General features: G+C 42.8%; 2 protein-coding genes across 4 annotated transcripts in view; one reads left to right on the top strand and one right to left on the bottom strand.

Annotated features, from left to right (window-relative positions):
- The window catches only part of RAD54L2 (RAD54 like 2), a 73,455-nt gene extending 67,819 nt beyond the window's left edge, over nucleotides 1-5,636 (bottom strand). Inside the window, exon 1 of the mRNA XM_081850463.1 lies at nucleotides 5,221-5,636. The gene's annotated coding sequence lies outside the window, so the exon portion shown is untranslated. The remainder of the gene's footprint in view (nucleotides 1-5,220) is intronic.
- Nucleotides 5,637-5,764: 128 nt separating this feature from the next.
- DCAF1 (DDB1 and CUL4 associated factor 1) overlaps nucleotides 5,765-17,301 on the top strand; it is a 57,313-nt gene continuing 45,776 nt past the window's right edge. For 2 of the 3 annotated variants that reach the window (XM_081850461.1, XM_081850459.1), the window contains exon 1: nucleotides 9,884-10,009. The gene's annotated coding sequence lies outside the window, so the exon portion shown is untranslated. Of the gene's footprint in view, nucleotides 5,896-9,883; nucleotides 10,010-17,301 lie in introns of those variants that run through there. The other variant, XM_081850460.1, reaches the window with a different exon arrangement.

Below are 17,301 nucleotides of genomic sequence, written 5' to 3'. Positions count from 1 at the left end.
TTCGCACTCTTGAAATCCTCTGAATCATCTGATTCAGTCTCAGACTCAGAATCAGGACCTTCATCAGTGGGTTGTTGCGGCAGCTGTGGCTGTTGCTGCTGCTGTTGCTGTGGCTGTTGCCTATCCTCAGTCTCATCACTGTCATCAGGATAACATTGGAAAATTCCCACATTCTCACCCCACTTAGCATTGTACTCAACACTTCTTGTGAGCCTAATTGTCTTAGAGTCAGTCATCATTATTCTGTAAGAACCTTTCTGATAGCCTAGAAAGATACCATGCAATCCACGCTTGCCTAACTTGGAGCTTTGTGGTGTGTGAACCCACATGTCAGAACCAAAAATTCTCATGTGTTTGATGTAAGGTTTCTTGTCAAACATCTTCTCATAGGGGGTACAACCAATCGCTGAAGATAACGTGTGATTATAACTGTAAACAAAACAGGAGAAAGATTCGGCCCAATAACTCTCTGGAAGATTTGCATCATGCAGCAAGATTTTTAACCCTTGAAGCAATGTTTGATTTGCCCTCTCGCAAAGTCTGTTCTGCCATGGCGAACGAGGACTAGACAAATCGTGTTGAATTCCTTTCTCAGTCAGAAAAGCTTCAAACTGCTGAGAAGTGAATTCCCCCCCTGATCAGTGAAAAGAGTCTTTATCTTCTTACCATGCACATTTTTCAACCAAGCACAGAATTCCTTGAACCTTGGAAAAGCCTCTGATTTCTGCTCGAGATTGTACACATAGATATACCTGGAAAATGCATCAATGAGAACCATGAAGTACCTGTTTCCACCCAAAGAGGGCGACAGTGGACCAACCAAATCAGCATGCACTACCTAGTATGGTTCTGTAGCTTGACTACTAGATACCTTACCTCTTGCAGCCATTTGCACCTTGTTAGCCGCGCATGCCTTGCACTTCATGTGGTACCTGCAAGGTTTAATAGTCATACCTTCAACCAAGGCAAGCATTTTTGATACTGCCTCAAAATGTAAATGACCAAATTTCCTGTGAAAATCATGAATACATCCTGCATGCAAACTTTTGTTAGAACCTGCAATGTAACAAGTTTCTTCCTGCACATCATCATCAAAATACAATACAAACAAACGATCAACATATTCAGCATGCAATACATAATCGTTTTTCTTTGTGATGGTGCACTTCTTGTTCTTGAGTAGATTGTGTGCAGCATCTGGAACGTAGAGAACATCTTGTATCGATAAGTCCAAACTGTGAAGAACAACAGTTCCGTAGCCTTGACTGGGGATCATGTGGTCATCTGCCTGGTGAATCACACCTTCCTGCAGTGTAAAAGACACGAACAGTCCCTTATTGTTGCAAATGTGTCTGGTGGCTCCTGAATCAATTACAAAGAAAGATCTAGACATCTTCTGTACCTTTGCAACCTTTGGAGTGAAGCGTGAGACCATTGCCTTGTGCTGCGTTGTCCTGGACACCGGACCTTTGCCTTTGCCTTTTCCACGCGATGAGTCTTCGCTGCGTTGCTCTGTCTTGGCCCTGGGAAATCTGCATTCCCTCTTCATATGGCCTAGATGTCCACACGAGTAGCATTTCACTGCCTTCAAAGCTTTGGCACCATCTGGTGGTTCCACTGCATTCTGGGACGACATCTGTGAAGACTCCCCCTTACCGATGCAGCTAACACCTCAGCGGTCTGCTTCGTTCAGAATCATGGCAGTAACATGTGCTACTGTGATCTGAGCAGTTGGCTGAACAGCAATCTGAGTGGCAACGGACTCCCAACTTGAACCCAAAGAATGTAGTATCATGAAGGAATACACAGCCTCTGGAAAGGTGAGTCCTCTCTGTTGCAGCTCATGTCTTTGATTCTGCATCTCCATCAGATGTGTACGAACATCTGCACCTTCAGCAAGTGCCATATCATGCAGCTTGGCATAGTAGAACAAAGAAGCACCAGCTTCTGTCCTCAAATGAGCATCTCTCAAAGTGTCCCAAATTTCTCTGGCTGGGGTCTTATCATGCGACAGAGCTCTTCTGGGGAGACTATCAATGTAAGAGTTCCCCTTGCTTTGGAATCCTTAGCTGCCCATTCATCTGTTATTGGAGCTGGGGGTTGTCTGTAATAACTGTAAACAGACCTTCTTTTCGCAGAAGAGTCTCTGTGTAGAGTACCCACTCCGCATAATTCTTCTTATCGAGCTTTGGAATCCCGAAAGCATCCCGAAGGGCCGCCATGACTCTGACATTAGCCTTCTGCGTCATTAAATCAAGCTGCGTCTGTGTACAGCTGCTTCCAAAAGCACTTGTAAAAGTACTTTTGGTTTTTAAGCCTCCCAAGCCTTTGAGCCTGTGCCGCGGCAAACGGCTCAAAGTCCAGCCATAAAGCCATTAATTAGGAGCTGGCAGGCTTCCCGGAGCATGAGCACATACCTCTCATCACTCTTCTTGACGCGCAGAGCAGATAAGACCGTTCCATCTCTCTGTTCCTCTGCCGGCATTCTGATTCCGTTTATCTGGGCCCGGAACCATAACCAAAAATGTGAGGTTTTGACCAGCTTCGGCCCATCTGAAGCTGATACAGGCTCGTCTTATCTTGAGCCCAAGCAGAGTAGTCCACACAGCAGAAGGATAAGCAGTATGTGCCACATTCTTAACTTTATTTCCACTCTATGCTGAGAGAATACAAACATGCATCTTGCCTCTATGAGAGCAGAGAAGCAACTGTCTCTCTAACAAAGAAACCAAGAGAACAGTGAAAAACAAGAAACCAGTGTACGTCACATCCAGTCTCCCATTCCCGTGGGAATCCAACAGTAACTTGGACTGTGGAATGCAAAACAATGTCTTGTGACTACAGTTGCTGCTCAGTGAGGGAAATAGAAACCAACACTCTGGTCCATGGGGTCACGAAGAGTCGGACATGACTAAATGACTAAACAACAACAATAGGCTAGACCTACTTAAGGGGACACATGTCTTAAAGGTTTGTAAGCAGTCGAGGCTCAGGGTTTCTCCCCCTCCCCCCAAATTAATTGCAATCCCAAGGATTTTGCCAGCCAAAAGCAGGCATAAATCTACAGGAGAATGACTGCATCCCAGTTTCCTTAAATTGGACAAAATGAAGAACTTAACACAAAGCACATTGTTAAACTATGGAATTTGCTCCCACGAGAGGTAGTGATAGCCACCAACTTGAATTGCTTTGAAAGAGGATTAGACAAATTCATGGAGGTTATCAATGCCTACTCACCATGATGGCTACGTTCTATGAATGTCAGAGGCCGTAAATCCTCCGAATGCCAGTTGATGGGAATCACATGCGAGGAGAGTGCTGTTATACTTAGGTCCTGCTTAATGGTTTTTGTTTAGCCACTTTGAGAACAGGATGCTGTTGTAGATGGGCCATTGGCCTAAATTGGCAGGATTTTCCCATGTTGTGGAGATGAAGTGCAAAGAGAGGAATATGGGATCAAACCAAGAAGAGTTCAAGGATGGGGATATAAGAGTGAAATGGATTCAATGTAAAAGCCAGGTGTGCATAGCAACGAGAATGAGATCTATGGTCTAGTTAGTTTTAAGCACAAGGGTTGGGGGCAAGCATGGTTTTAAAATGGGATAGACATTGCGCTCAGATCCTACTTGTGGGCTTCTCATGGGCATCTGGTCGTTCACTGTGAGAACAGGATGTTGGACTTGTTGGGCCACAGGCCTGATCCAGCAGGCTCTTCTTATTGCATTAAATAAACAATATGATATTTTCCAATAATCTTGCAGGGTTCTTAATAAACCAGTGCAGACAAAGAACTAGAGTGATTGTTGAAAGCCTCTAGCACAAAAGTAAGCACTGCAAACTATGGCAGTCCTAAAAATAAGAGGAAGAATTGTTCTGTAAATCAGTTTTAAACCTACCCAGACATGCTCAAGTTCTCTCATCCAAGCTCCTCAAGAGAACATAATAGAAATAGAAAACATCTAGAGAATAGAAAAATGAATGAAAGTCTTAGGTCATTTTTATATGCTAAGAGGCTGAAAAGATGCAAACTATTTAATTCAGAAGGGACATCAAGAAGAGCAGGCATGGCAGATAATAAATGAATAGCACTGGAAAGACAAATTGAGTTCTTTTCCTTCGTTTAACCTTTGCATTAATCAAGAGCATAAGGCAGATTCAAAACCAACAATGTGCAAAGTAATAAAAGGAAGTTTTAATGGTGTATTTTATAGTTAACCTGTGGGTCAAATTGGCATATGACGTATCAGGGGAAAGTGTTAGTACAGTATATTGCAGAACTGCTAAAACAAGTTACAGGGGAAAAAATAACTTGGAACCTTGTATTTTAAAACAAACATAGGGAATGCTGCCTGCACTGGGAGAAACCTCATTCTATGGACAATAGCCATATTCACAATAAAGATGTTGCATAAGGTAAGCGTTGGTACATTTCAGTTTAAGCTCTCGTTGTTTCTTTGATGATAAACCTGTCTGGCCATTTCCCTTCTGCTGTAGAAATCCACTTTGGGACAGTTACATTGTCCTTCATAGTAGATCAGTGTCTTGTGGGTTACCCCTAAAATCTGTTGTATTCAGTGTGATTAGTTAAACTTAGGACTGTAACCTTAGTATTTGTGCTCAAAGGCCCAAAAAGATTGGTGAGACCTGATGCATAACAGTTGACTATTCTTCTGGGTCAAACTTTGCTTTGAGTTTATAGTCACATGAGTTGTGTTCTGGCCTTGTTGTCAGCTCACATCTCATGGGGCTGAAATAAAAGAATAAAAAAATAAATAGTCCAGTAGCACCTTAGAGACCAAGTTTGTTCTGGCTATAAGCTTTCATGTGCATGCACACTTCTTCAGATACACACAAAAGCTTACACCCAGAACAAACTTAGTTGGTCTCTAAGGTGCTACTGGACAATTTTTTTATTTTTTATTTCGACTGCGTCAGACCAACACGGCTACCTACCTGATCTAATCTCATGGGAGCCTTCATTCTCTGCAATGTTCCTCTCAAGCAAAAGGCTCTGTCTTGGCTTCCACTTGCCTACTGAATACAGGATCCTTGGCTGAGTCACCTCTCCAGCATATATTTGTGCGCTGAGAAAAATCTCCTGAACAAATGACCTCAGCTTCTTTGTAGCACAAGGTATGGGACAGGACAAACCTAATGCCTATGCTGGATGAGTCTTTCAGGCTGAAATATACTGTCCAGCAAATCTGAAGTTTATTTGACCTTTTCTTGCTCTTTGTTTTCAGGGGAATGCCATTTAAGAATAGTAGAGCATGTGGCAGAATCAGTTTCCTGTTTTGTAGGCTCAACACAAAAAGAAAGAAAGAAAGACATTTTACCAGTTGGCTTTGAGCTCAGGACAAACCTCTCCATCCTTTGATATTCATGAATCTGTATCACAAAAGAACAGCTAGCAAAAGTGTGCTCTGAATACAGGGCTTTATGATATGCACCCACTGAGATATTGTCCTGTTCTCTTCCCCCTTTCCCTCATTGTTAAATGCATGTGTGGCACTGGTGGGGAAATCCACCTGGAACACTTCAGTGCCCAAAGTTTACAAAAAAAATTATCTCATTTCCAGCCTAATCCTTTAAAAATTCATTGTGCACCAATGTGTCTATCGGGATATATACAACCTATCCTGCAGTATCTTAATTTTCAAAGGCTTATTGTGAAAACCAAATAAAGAAACATGCTTACAAGAGAATATCTGGCTGCTTTGTGACATCAGAATGGAATCTGGTGATAAAACACATGTTTGAAGAAGGCAAGCTGGTTGTAACAGAAGAAAAACCAAATGAAACAAAGCCATCTGCCACCAGAAGAAAACAAGTTGCTGTCTTCTCTTAATGTTGAACCAGCTTCATCAGCGTTAATCAACAGGTTTTTCTCTAAAGGTAAATATAAAGTGTTCTGTGAAATACAGCCTTCTGCAAACTTATGGGAAATATGTTTGCTACTGGGAGTACTCTCAATAAGGAGTCATAGTGAAACTTAGGTATTTATCTGACAAGTGCACCTGTATTATGTGTTTTCAAATGCCTGTTTGATGGAGCCACACACCTTACATTTTTAGGCAACTTGAAATTGCTGGGCATCTTTGATCTGATCTACTCTCTTAAAGGTGTAGAATAGCCCTAGGAACACAGGAAGCTGCCTTATACTAAGTCAGACCATTGGTTAATTTAGCTCAGTACTGTCTACACTGACAAGCAGTGACTCTTGAGAATTTTAGGCAGGAGTCTCTTCTCAGGCCAGTGATGCTGGAAATTATGCAACTAGAAAAAGTACTCTACTGCATCTCAGAAAATGTGCAATCTGTATGAACATTTAGAACAGTGGGAGCGTCTAGAGATTTCTGATTTGGGAGACAAATGGTTGCCTGTTCTCCTTCCCAAAATAATTTAATCTTCCTCTTTTGATAACTCCTTTGATAATATCTATTTAACTTAACACCTGTTAATCTGATTGCACCTCTAGTCCAGTGTATGGCCTTTATGCTATTGTTTTTGCTTTATTTTGGATTCTTCTTCCATGTTCTGTTGTAGTGATTTTTTTCCAGAACAGAAAATTTTGTGCTCCTTCCCATTTTGCACTCAACTCTTGAGTGATTCTTTCACTCACACTTCATTCTCTATTGTTTCTGGTCTAATTTTCTGCTCAGTCTTGATCTTTTCTTAGGTAAGGTATTGCAGTGGGTGATGGCATCTCGGTTCCAGCTTTTCCTGCAGAAAACTGAATTTATTACCTACTTCAATCTGGCTACCAGCCTGGTATGCTCATAACACTTAACCCAAGAAGCGTGTAGACTAAGTGCACACCTTACATCTAAAGCACATGGCTTCTTCACCCAAATACTCCTGGGAACTGTAGTTTAAATCTCATGGAATTACAATTCTCACTACTGTTAACACATTATAATTCTTAGGATTCTTTACTAGAAGTAATGTGCTTTTAAATGTGCCTAAATTGTATGGTGTGTAGGCAGCCCTAGACCAGGTCAGATGAGACCTAACAAGCTGAAACAATCCAAGCAGTATAGGGGTTCCTTCCGGCAGCAGGAAGTGTTTCAATTTGGATGACTGGTGTTGGGAGGGGTTGCTGGGTCACAGCTTGGGGATGCTCTGGAACTGGCCTTACTTGTATACAAGAGTGCCTTTGCACATGGAATGACTCCCTGAGCACACTATCTGGGTGATTTTAGGAGAACAGCAAAGATGTTCTTATGACTTGAATTCTAGAACAGATTATGCTGCTGCTTTTAACTGCTGTATCTATTCTATGAGTTTAGTTTGCATTTTAGTACTGTAAATTGGTTTGTTGTAATATGCTATTTTTATACATAAACATAGAAAATAAAATAATAATGATAATTCTGTATCTGACATAGTATTCAACATCTGACAGGTTGCATGCAATAGCAGTTTACATTTGACAGTGTCTGATGGTTTCTACAGAAATGAACAAATGTTGTATTAACTTCCATCAGTCATTTAACCAAAAGTCAGATGTTGACAGTAGATTCTGATTCCAAACTTTAGCTCATCTCTACTAAAAGAACTACAGAATGAAGTGATATAATCCCTGGCCCATAGGCTTACTACATACATAGACCCGAATTAGTATACTGGTTATCATACACGTGTGCAATAAATATTTCATGCACTAAAAATAATATCTAACCTCTCTCAGGAGGTTAATTCTAGTCAAACCTGGAACAAATAATACTTATAGCCACTTAAAAGTCCAGTTCAATGAAATCTATGTCATGGATTGCTGTCTCGTTCTATGTGCACTTACTTGAGAATAGGTCCCACTGAACTCTGTAACAGGAGGGAGAGAGAAGTGGTTCAGATAGCAGCTGTAATTTTGTTTACGTATAAGGATTACTTACTATGCAAACCTAACCATGTCTACTCAGAGGTAAGTCATATTTAATTCAATGGGGTTTACACCCACATAAGTGGGGTTAGGACTGCAATCTTAGACAGAATAACATACAGTGAAATGCTGTGGATTTTTGTTGAGCAGCAAGAGAGTTCAAGGAGTCTTACTATATCTTTGTATTAATTATCTCAGAGGAAATTGTGCTGTGAATGAAAATAAAAGTGAGGCACTGGAGAGGGTGAATGTAATTGTTATTTATTTGCAGAGAGAGAGTTTTATTTAATGTTTCTGTATTATTGACTCTGAAAAATCAATAAAACACTAAATTACAAAAAAGGAAAAAAAAAGGTTGCAAATATGGACACAACAGTTTAATTTGATGGTGATGGTCAGGTTTGACTGACTCAGAATGTAGCTTATTAACCAAATGGTTAATATTGTGATTGCATTATTGATATGTACTGGTGTTTATTGCTGAAGGATTTTGTTCTTCATTTATGTACTGTGGCAACACCAATACTATGATGTTTGAAATGTGCAGAAAAACAAATGGGACGATGAATAATGGGTTGTTCCTCCTAATTTTAATTTTATGGTTCTTGGAAGAGCACTTGTGAAGTTCTGAATTCTGTGCAAAAGTGTATTCATATTTTGAAAAGGAACTGCCATAGGTATATACTATATTATTATTTCCTATTTCTCTGCAATGTTACCAGCACTTAAAGCTGCAATTCTGCATATACTTATAGATATAGGATATATGAGACGCAGGATTGCACTGTAAACCTATTAATTTCAATGGAATCAAGTATACCTAAATCCATATAGGATTGGGCTATTATTTGGAACAACTGCTTTTCTCCATGTTAGAACCTGCATTGGAACTTACAAAAAAGAGAATTTGAGTGCACATCTTCTCATAATAAAGGTCTTATGACTATGGATGAATGTAAATTAGAATCCTAGGTTTAAAAAGTTGTACAGTTGGGAAACAACGCAAAACGCATTTATTAGTGTGCAAGTCCCATAAGACCACAATGGGACCTTCAAGTAAACATATTTAGGAAACGGCCACTAGCTTCTCAATGTCTGCTTTGTACATTATTTAGTTCAGAGACTGGCAGAGTTTAGCTGCTTTGGATCTACTCAGTTGGTTCCAAACTGCAATACAGTATCCACCAACCTGGGCCAGGCACAAAAGATACGTAGTCTTAAAGAACAGGGCGTCTGTGAGTACATTCTGAGCCCAATAATTGGTTTTCAGTACCAGAAGTGATTTCAGCTCGGTCAGTTCACTCCAAAATAAAACCCTGGTTAACCTTCTTCATTTCAGCAACGGTTTAGGAGGAAAAAAGCAATTTTGTCGTTGCTAACCTTAAACAACCTATTGCAAATCAGCCAGAGATCTACCAGTAGATCCCAATCTACCTTCTGCCCATCCGTCATTTAGCACATGGTGGGTTGGCCTTGGATTTAATGCATTCAGATGAGCGTTATAGCAGCTGTGGAGCCAGTGCCCATCTCTTTCTTCCGCATCTCTTCGCTAAGGCAGAAGCACTTTTTAAGCAGAATAACGTTGCACTTGGTTTCCCAGCGCCTGAACATTTTCATCTAGCTTCTGATAAATTTTCAACTGCGGTGACTCTTGATAACTCCTTCAGCAGCTGCTCTTCCAGCTCCCGTTTTCTATTTCAAAATTCTTTCCTCGACAGCAGTAAGGGCAAAGCAAGCTGTCAATAGCGCGCCTTCACGGGCTGCTCCCTCAAACACGCAGCAAGCGGCCTACCGGCGAGAGATGCGGAGATGCGCTATTATGGGAACAGTAGACTGCAACTCCCAAAGTGCTTTGCGAGAGGAGGGAGGGGCTTTGGGCTCGGCGGCGCACGCGCAGGTAGCCCGGACTACATTTCCCAGTCGCGAGGGCGCGCGCCGTCCCGCCCCCCCCTCCGGCGTGCGTGCGTGCGTGCGAGCGAGCCGATGAGCGCGTGGGAGAGGGAGGGGGGTGACGGAGCTCTAGCGCGGTGACGAGCAAAGTGTGTGCCCGCCATAGTGATAGCAGCCGCCGGGCCGCGGTGCGTGGGGGGACGGGAGGAGGCCGAGAGGGGCAGCAGCGACGCCGGACAGGTACGGCGCTCGGGGGGCCGGGCTGAGGGGAGAAAGGGCAGGCCGGCAAGCCGAGGCCGGTGACAGGCGCAGGCCGGGGTGGGGGCCGCCTCGGCAGCCCGCCTGGGGGGACGGCGCGGAGGCTGCCTCCTAGCCCCGGCAGCGAGGCTCCCATGTGTTCCTGGCTCCCTCTCGCCGGTGCCCAGGACCGGGAGGTGGGGAGGAAGGCGGGCGTAAGGCGGCTCGGGCCCTTCTCCGCGTTGCCCTCCCGGGCCGGGAGCAGAGGGAGAGGAGACGGCGCTGGCTCTCGCTTTATCTCCCCGTGTGAAGAAGGGAAGGGAGTTTGAGGGGGTCGCGTGCGAGGGGGAAGTGCCCATGTGGGGGATACGTAGCGATATTCCTAAGCCATGGGTTGCGGTCGTGGGCATGTTTTCCATAAGCCACGGTGCGACCGAGTTCCGAGTCAACGCGCGCAGGGCTGCCCTGGTAGGCGAGCAACTCACTTTTCTCTCGTCTCCACGCGAATCGCCCTGCATCTTTCGGCTTCTCCCCTCCCCCTCCCCCCCGAAGGTGCTGGAGGCGGAGAAGAGGGCTGAGGGCGATGCTGGGGGGTCAAAGACCAACATGTGTTGCAAAGTAGAGGGTAGTTTCTTCCTCTGTCCCCCCCTTCCCTTCCTCTCTTACTTGCCCGGCTTCTGGTCCTTGCTGATCCTGCCAACGCGAGCATACCTTTTCTGTTTTGTTCCCAACCCGCTTTTTCTTCTCCTCCTCTTTGGCCCCCAGCTGTCACCTCTCAGGGTGGGGGAGGGACGCTGGCGCCGTGGCAGCTTTTATATAAACTCTCGAGGGAGGTTTTGTCTGCCCGAAGCTTATTCTCTTCCCCCCCACGTGAACCACCTTTCTCTTTGCGACACCAATTGTAGGGCTTAGTTAGGAGGTAGCACTTAGGAAACTGTTTTCGATGCCAGAATTCAGCTCTGCGAAGTTGTTCGTGTCTTTGTGCGTGGGAATAATTTTTTTCCCCAGACCAATGGGAAGCTACTACTACTCCTGCTTCATACACGTTGGAGTGGGGAAGAAATTTTAGATTGGTTTGAGTTGTAGTATATTTAATTTTAGAACTTAGCCCCAGATATTGAATAATACAAGGCTCACCTGTGATGCTTGTCTCTTGGAATATACTATTTACTGATACACCTGCCCTTATGGGCAGTGTGTGTGTGGTAGGGTGACAGTGGCTTTCACTCTGAGGGAGTGAAAATCTACCTTGCAGCCCTTGCATTTGGTTTCTTATATTGGTAGAAGCCAGGCCATCCAGTATCAGGTGTTGTGGGCAGTGTTAGAAACTTGGATATATAAGTTAATTGCCAAATGGCGCCTTAAAACCTAGGTTACAGTCACCACAATGGTATGTCTAGGTATCACCCCCTCCAGCTGAGTTGTTACTGTTATTAATATTATTTTCATTCTATACTGCTTTATATTTTAAAGAAAAAAATCTCCAAGCTGTTTACAACACATTAAAACATCAAATAAAATACAGAATAAAACAAATTTAAGCTTCAAATATAATATTTCAGATCCTTCTCTAAGTAACATTTTACTTGCCCCAGATTTATTTACCTACTTATTTTATATAGCTGCACCACAGCAGGAAGATAGTGTTGTGTACTGGTGGTTAGAGTGTCAATAGGACTTGGAAGATCAGGGTTCAAATCCTCACGCAGTCATGAAGCTCACTGGGTGACCTTGTCCCAGTCCCAATCTCTTAACCTACCTCACAGCATTGTTGTAGGGATTAACTGGGGAGGGGGAAGCCCTCCTTGGAGACAAAGGTAGGATATAAAGGCAGTAAATAAACTATTCTTAAGATAGTTGGAGGGGCCAGCCATGTGGAGATGTTTAGTCACCAACCTGGCATCCAGAGATTTCAGCGTGGTCGCAATTCAACTTGTGCTAGTTGCAAAATGGTTGTGGGCAGGGAAGTGGGTAGATCTGGCATTGGTCTCCTGTAGTGGGGATATGTGTCTTCCCTTGTAACTACATCCTGAAGCACAACCCTCTTTCTTTGTTCCATGAATCTCAGTGTGAACTGTTAAAACTTCCCCAGTAAGCCTTATCTGCATAGCCCCATCTAAACACCTGTCAGGTTTGCATAGGGAAAGGGTCATCAGACATGCATCTTCGCCACTCTCCCATTCCATCCATGCCCATGGTGGCTGGGTCATACAGTGTCATGGGCGGGTAGCAAGATTTGACTTGATCACAACATAATACTGCTCAGGCCTTTACATTTCCCCATGTAAACACATGACAATCATTCAATTATATAATGATTAATAATAATAGCAGCTGCTGTATGGCAGGAGCGCATCAGATTAGGATTACTGTGGTAGGTGAGAGGGGTTAATGCTTGCCCCTATTTTTAACAACTTGTCCCCTGAAGCTATTTGCTCTACAGAGAGAAACCATAGGTAGTATTGGGTATGTTTTCCCTCAAAGTAGGAAAATAGCAGGTTTGTATGTGTGATTTTAATTGGTGAAATGATGGTGGTGGAGTGACTGTGGGGCAGGGCAGGGGAGGGGCTAGACTTGATCTGGTCGTGTCTCAGTCTGCTCCTTCCTTAACAGCTGCTATTAATTACAGAATATACTGATCACATACCTATTCTTGTTTGGCCTTCCATGGTAATTGTATTTCTGATATACAAAATACTTTGTTTATTTTTGGACCTTCACAGTAATCTTGCAAAGTAAAAGGTAAAGGGACCCCTGACCATTAGGTCCAGTCGTGGCCGACTCTGGGTTTGCGGCACTCATCTTGCTTTATTGTCTGAGGGAGCCGGCGTACAGCTTCCGGGTCATGTGGCCAGCATGACTAAGCTGCTTCTGGCGAACCAGAGCAGCACACGGAAACTCCGTTTACCTTCCCGCCGGAGCGGTACCTATTTATCTACTTGCACTTTGACGTGCTTTTGAACTGCTAGGTTGGCAGGAGCAGGGAGCTCACCCTGTCTCAGGGATTCGAACCGCCGACCTTCTGATGGGCAAGTCCTAGGCTCTGTGGTTTAACCCACAGCAACACCCGCGTCCCAAAGTAGATTACTGTAAATGTTTACTGTAGATTACTTGCAAAGTAGATTACTGTAAATGTTTTTTTTTTCCTTTTCTAAATAAGGAACAGAGATTGAACAATAGTTATATTGATAATCAACCAATAATATCTATTTTTTTTCCTTTTCTAAATAAGGAACTGAGATTGAACAATAGTTATATTGATAATCAACCAAGTTTTACTAAGAGTAGACTTGCTGAAATTAATGGGCCTAGTGTAGTCATGTTCATTAATTTCCATTGGTGTGCTCTGAGTAAACCTTAGCTGAATCTCATCCATATAGTACACTATCACCTAGTGAATCCATGATGAAGATTTGATCCAGGTCTTGTTGGCCGCTCTCCCAGGTTGCCACTGAACCATGCTGGGGTGGCTAATTTTATTATTTTTTTGCCAGAGGACAGCATTTCACCATTGCTAAATTTTTTTTGGGGGGGGGGGGAGCCACAAGCCAAAAGTGGTTGGGGATTTAGGTTTTTTTGAAAAAAGATTATGACGATAATTTTGGACTAAAATGAAATAGCTGTAAGCTATGGTTGAGGAAAAGGAATGACTATAAGTATTTATTCCAAGGTTGGGAAGGAGGGCAGAAACACTCTGCTGCTGGCAAGGCAAAGCTGCTAACAGCAAAAGCAATGTAAGGAAGTTAATATATTAGCAGGATTTTTTTTTAAAAAAACCCACTTGTAATGTTATGGAGAATGTTTAAATAAGGAAGTAATTAGAGAGTCTTTTTGTTGACATCCACAAATGAAAATAACACAAAGGTACCAGGGAAGGGCGTGAAGGGAAGTCAGGGGAATCGATGAATCCCAAAATATGGATTAATATTAAGAGTGAATATAGATGTTTTGTTTTTTCTTTTTCAATGTAATGATTGTTTATTAAGAAAATTAATAAAAACTTTTTTTAAAAAAAGCTGCTAACAGTCATTCATTCTCTCTCTTGCATGCACACACAGGTGTATGTAGGTACATACTTGCATTTGCATATGTAACACACACAGAGAGGCACACTTAGTTGAAGCTGTTTTCCTTTGGCTTTCTGTATGGGAAAGATGAGCGGGACGTGGGTGGTGCTATGGTCTAAACCACAGAGCCTAGGGCTTGCCCATTAGAAGGTCGGTGGTTCGAATCCCCACGATGGGGTGAGCTGCCGTTGCTCATTCCCTGCTCTTGCCAACCTAGCAGTTCAAAAGCACATCAAAGTGCAAGTAGATAAATAGGTGCCACTCTGGCGGGAAGGTAAACGGCGTTTTTCTGCGCTGCTCTGGTTTGCCAGAAGCAGCTTAGTCATGCTGGCCACATGACTCAGAAGCTGTCTACGGACAAACTCCAGCTCCCTCAGCCTATAGAGTGCGATGAGTGCACAACCCCAAAGTTGTCCACGACTGGACCTAACGGTCAGGGGTACCTTTACCTTTACATTTTATGGGAAAGATGAAGGAAGCCTTTGGGAACAGCCAGTGTTAGAAATTAGCCAGGCACCAGACAGAGGTCCAAATGCAACCTCTGGATGCCAGGTTTGCATCTGGGGAAAGCAAAAAGTCACTTAGAGAAGGATCTGAAGTATTTTCCTTGAAACTTGAATTTGTTTTATTCTGGATTGCTGTAATTGCTGTTTTAATGTGTTATAAACTGCTTAGAGATTTGTTCTTTAAAATATAAAGCAGTATAGAAATGAAATGAATAATAATAATCTCGGGGGGGGGGATGGTGCCTAAATATTTCATTGTGGCAACTGTAACCTAGGTTTAAAGGTCCATTCGGTGATTAGATTATATAGCTGGGTTTCTAACACTGGAAACAGCTGCCTCAGGGCACCCTGAGGCAGTGGTTTCCAACTGTCTGTTTTCTTCACCCTGTGCCTTGTTTCAAGACACTCAGTAAGAGTTCTCTTGTTCCCAGTGTAACTACCCTGGTGATAATTGCCAGCTCTTAGGTAAGTGGCAATTCCATTGGAAACTGCACAAGTAGCCCCATAGAATGCTTTCAAGCAAAACTGTTTCTTTAGAAAAGGAAGATTCAACTTCTTCATTGCTTAAAACAATAACTTCTTTAGTGTGGGGATGCTTGCAATTTCATCTAATTAGGTCACATAAATGGACCTAAACACCTCCCACTCATTACAGTGTATTAAATGTACTGTCCAAACATTGGGGTTTCTCCTGCAGCTGTGAACATCAGCTGTGACTATACTTCATTTGATATTGGAAAACTTGCTGGACTAGAGAGTTTACAGATTAACAAAAGACACCTGTTACCTGTATAATACTTTGGACAAAACATTGCCTTGGCATGGAATTAATCCTTTGATGTCAGGGTGAGTGGATATGTGTGTGTGTTGATTGTTGTGTGCTGCCTTTGAGCTCACATTCCCTTGCCAAGTTTTTTTTTTTACAGCTGTATTTGAAGCTAATCTATGAAATTGCATATTATAATAATGCAAACTATGTAACCAAATAAATAATTGGTCAAGTATATGGATTGATTCTGTTGTCATTGGCTCTTCCTGTTTTGAGAAAGCAACTTGCTTAGCCCAGGGGTTTCAGGGGGAATGAATTGGCAGAACACAGAAGCAAATACTATAGTGTGTCTTGCACTGTTCAGTGTTCAAAATCTTTCAAATTAAGATTCTGGTTTTCCCTCTTCCCCGGTCTTTCCCCAAATGACTCATCAGATATCTAGATATTTGTGAGTCTTGGGCTTTGTATTCTTACTGCTACTTTCTGATGTACTGCCAATATATTCACAGCTGTCTTCTGCTTTTGCACTTAGAATAATGTCTGATAAAGTGGGAAGAGGGATCTGTTTGTGGATGGGAAAAGCTCTAAAAAGTGCAGATTGCCTTTCAGGAAACAGTATATCAGTGAGATAGAAAGCTATGCATTGAGTGTGGTTTCTCCACCACTGTGGACTCAAGGCTCACTGAGAATGGATAGGATATGCTTACATTTCCCAGTATAAATAAGAACAGCACAGTGAAAATGTTACTGTTAAGCAGAAGGCACAGTAAGTAAGACTTATAATCACCTGAAAATGACAACCGAAAGTGAGCCAAATAAATTTGGTGTGGGCTGGGGAGCAATGAGGAATTGTACTGAATATCTTCAAGTATACCAAAGCAGGTATACTTACAAAATATGAAAAGTCCAGGAAGTTTGAAAACAGGAAGAGAACAGTCATAAAAGTAGGATCCAGGATTATTTACTCCTCTGAACAGTGTAGTTTCATAGGTTTGGGAAAGTGGCCAGTTGACTTTGCCATCTGCCAAATGAATACATGTTGTATGTGATCACAGCTGAATACTGTTGGATTCTTCAGCAGACTAGGAAAATATTACTGAATCTGTCCTGATTTTAGACAGTTGTGTGCCTCATATTATGGGCAGAATCCAACACTGCATGTAGACTTCCAGTCATGCAACAAAAATTTACCTTCTCTCATCCCAAGCACCCTTAAAATCTGCCCACTGTACTTCAGGTGTGCAGGTGTGTGAGGAGTCAGCAGGGTTCTAGCTGAAGAGTCTGCACAGGTTTGTTTGGAAGAGGGTGATTCTTAAGATATCTTGATACAATACATTTTTAAAGCTCCAGGGGTCAACAGTCTGTGGATCATAGTCTAAACCGTTGGTTTAATTTTATGTATTTGGTGATGGTGAGGAGAAGCAGAAATGGACAGAGCAATGGAAGGAAAAGCAGGGTATTAGTTAGACTTCTAGGAAATCTGATGTGTTCCTCCTCTGGCAACCTGCTCTTTGGCAACCTATGTACTCTGTGGAGAGTAGGGGTGGAAGAATGAAAAAGTTTGGATGTAGTGAGCATGAATGACTTGCTGGGTCTGATTTTCCAGGAAGGGACACAGCTGGCATAAAGTGCTTGATCAAGAAGCACACTCAAGCTGTCTGCTTGATTCTGAAAAGTGGGAGTGCATTCTCATCCAAAACAAGTTGAACAATCATCTCTGGCTTGGTGGAACCCCCACCCCCACCCCACCAGCAGTATTTTTGTTCCGTCTGGGTTTTCATGGTGCTGTTAGTAACACCAGGAGTCCTCTGTAATAAAGCCCCTCTAGGTTTTGGTAGGGGACATGGGTTTGCCGATCAGAAGGTTGGCAGTTCGAATCCCCACAATGGGGTGAGCTCCTGTTGTTCGGTCCCTGCTCTTGCCAACCTAGCAGTTCGAAAGCACGAAGTGCAA

Source organism: Podarcis erhardii (assembly GCF_964252035.2).
Source record: "Podarcis erhardii genome assembly, chromosome: 2".
Classification (NCBI taxonomy): Eukaryota; Metazoa; Chordata; class Lepidosauria; order Squamata; family Lacertidae; genus Podarcis; species Podarcis erhardii.
The sequence above is the reverse complement of the archived record's forward strand: the minus strand, read 5'-3'. Positions and strand labels throughout refer to the sequence as shown.